This window comes from Micropterus dolomieu, linkage group LG02 (assembly GCF_021292245.1).
Source record: "Micropterus dolomieu isolate WLL.071019.BEF.003 ecotype Adirondacks linkage group LG02, ASM2129224v1, whole genome shotgun sequence".
Taxonomy (NCBI): Eukaryota; Metazoa; Chordata; class Actinopteri; order Centrarchiformes; family Centrarchidae; genus Micropterus; species Micropterus dolomieu.
The window spans coordinates 21516372-21519547 of NC_060151.1; the positions used below are offsets into that span (position 1 = coordinate 21516372).

At 40.1% G+C, this 3176-nt stretch overlaps 1 pseudogene; it reads left to right on the top strand.

Moving 5' to 3' along the window:
- Positions 1 to 1881: 1881 nt before the first annotated feature.
- The window catches only part of LOC123967270, a 2527-nt pseudogene continuing 1232 nt past the window's right edge, over positions 1882 to 3176 (top strand).

The window sequence follows — 3176 nt, forward strand, 5'->3', positions numbered from 1 at the left end:
AAAACCTAAACGAGAACACAGAAGAAGAACACAGAGGCAGGGAGTAGAAAACAACATAACGGGGCATGGTAGGACTGAAACCAGGATTAGATAGAACACCAGACAATTACAGACAGGAACTAAGGCAAGCACATATCAAAACCAAAAGACAGGCAACAGTAAATAAACTAACACTGGGCAGACTGAACACAAGACAGGATTAAACACCAAAACACAACAGACCTTAATGACAAATACAGAACTGACAAATAAATAAACTCGCAGAGAAACTCAGGACAGTGTATCTTTAATCTCATCATAGCTTCTTGCTGAATGCAAAGTGTGTGTTTGGCCGCCAAGTTTGGTCCCTCTTCACGGCTGATGCCCAAGAAGCTTGGCAGAATTTCTGGCTGTGGTCGTCTCTGCCCTAAGCAAGCAGTACAATCGGTGATTGGTCTTTTTACTTATGAAATATTATCAGGTCGTTCCTAATTTGTTGCTCACTGGTTCAGTGACTAGACCTACTCATAATTATAAAGTAGGATATTACAGCGTTGTAAGGTGTTAAGTTTGGCATCCTTTTGTAGTCCATAACCACAGTGCAATATATTTCAGTGTAATGAAGGCTATTAGCGAAAGACAGGACAATTGAGATTTTACAATATATCAGTATGTATAGGTCTGTTAATATTAAATAGTGTTAATTTTATTAACGGACGTATAAAGGGGTTATATAAAGATTTTGCAACCTTTAATTCTGGTGGCGATAATGAATGGACATTTAAAACAGATGCAAAAAAACTTGGAACATGTAATGCTATCTGTCAGAAGATGGGCTGAATGCAATGGCAGGTAGCAGAGGTGTGGATCCAAGTGCAGACACAGACAGGGAGGATTCAGTTCAATAAAATAACGAAAACTTAACTGCACAGGCTTCCTCAGAGCACAAGGTAAAGAATCAGAGCGAAGGTACATCCAAACCAAAAGATAAATCCAAAAAGAGGCAGAGCATGATCCAAAGTCAAGGAGCAGGCAGGAACACCCAACATAGACAAGGACTTAAAGACTGAACAGAACGAGCCAACATTTAAACACCAGGTAATGAGCAGGGCGGGACCAAGACCAGGTGATGACATGAGGTAATTAGACAGAACACAGACACGCAGGTGAAACCAATTGGGGGGAACAGACAGGACCAGACCAATATGCATAAACACAAACTGAACACTTAGCAGACAGAAGACTAAACAACACAAACTACAACCTAACAGGGAACAGACTAGGATAAAACTGAACACAAAGCAGACACAATAAAAGTAACAAAAACAGAAGTACAAAGACAGGGAGTAAACACTAAAACATTAACTAAGGCACAGAACTAAAACGCAGGACTAAGAACTAAGATAAGAGACAAGACAGATACTAAGTAAACTAGACATGCGAATGAACAAAAGAATTAACTAGGCTACAAAACACAAAACCCCATACCATGACAAGATCAAATAAAACTACAGAAACACAGAACCCAAAACCAAACCCATGAAAACAGCCTAAAACAGGAAAAACATAAACACACAGTCCTAACACTATCAAATTAAATGATTGTACCTATATTTTATTGCAATTACAGTAAGTCGCACAATTTATCAGTCTTGGTAATATTTTGCTATTTATTCTTACCATTTTTTTTCCAGAACCTGCAAAGATCTTATCTAAATTAGTAAGTAATACAACCCAATATTTGATTGCCTCTGGTCCAATCGGATGCTTCCAGGGCTGAGAGGTGTGGCATTAAATAATAAATAAAAACCTCCAAAAGACAGGCATTTGCAAAAGGTTTGTGATTGAAGATTTTCTTTGGCGAAAAAAAAAAACCTTGAGAAAACCCAGGTCGTCGTCAACATGGTCAAGCGGACAGATGCTGAACGAAGCGCAATCACATCCCTGTGGGGAAAGATCGATGTGGGTGAAATTGGACCGCAGGCTGTAACCAGGTGAGCTGTCTATTCTTTTGAGATACGAATTTATGAAAAAAATAATTTCATATTGGTTGTTTTCTGTATGAATGTCCTACACATTGTTATTCAACACGACATTAATGATTGTTATTAGCCCTTTGGGGGAAAAATGTTTTACGTGTTGTAGGCCTATCTTAATGTTTTGGATTGTGTTATTTCAGGGTTCTGATTATGTATCCATGGACTTCTCATCATTTGGCAACATTTCCACTATCCTCGCAAACCCTTAAGTGGCCCATCACGGTGTGACAGTGGTGGGTAGTCTGGAAAGAGCTATAAAGAACTTGGACAACATCAAGCCTGCTTACGCCAAACTGAGCGTGATGCAAGAATCCTGATAACTTTAGGGTATGTTACCACATCTGATGATCTCTACACCCAAATTCATGAACTGATCTATGTGATTTCCTCTTCAATTTTTGAATTGAATTGAATTGAACTGGCAATATCCAAACTGCAGAACAGGTAGCACAGTAACTGGCAGAACACACATCATACGACAATGACAGGATGGGGACTGAACTGAAAAACCAAACATATATACACCAGGGACTAAGTGCAGGGCGGGAGCAACACAGGTGACAGGGATCAAGGCTAATGAGGCAGGCAGGCAGACAGTTGGGAAAACAGAGAGACTGGCAGACAGAACACGTTACAAAATACCGGACAAGAATCTAACTCCAGACAATAACAGAAACCCATGTAAACAGACAAACACCGACCAACTATAACACAGGGATCATAACAGACAAAACCTAAACGAGAACACAGAAGAAGAACACAGAGGCAGGGAGTAGAAAACAACATAACGGGGCATGGTAGGACTGAAACCAGGATTAGATAGAACACCAGACAATTACAGACAGGAACTAAGGCAAGCACATATCAAAACCAAAAGACAGGCAACAGTAAATAAACTAACACTGGGCAGACTGAACACAAGACAGGATTAAACACCAAAACACAACAGACCTTAATGACAAATACAGAACTGACAAATAAATAAACTCGCAGAGAAACTCAGGACAGTGTATCTTTAATCTCATCATAGCTTCTTGCTGAATGCAAAGTGTGTGTTTGGCCGCCAAGTTTGGTCCCTCTTCACGGCTGATGCCCAAGAAGCTTGGCAGAATTTCTGGCTGTGGTCGTCTCTGCCCTAAGCAAGCAGTACAATCGGTG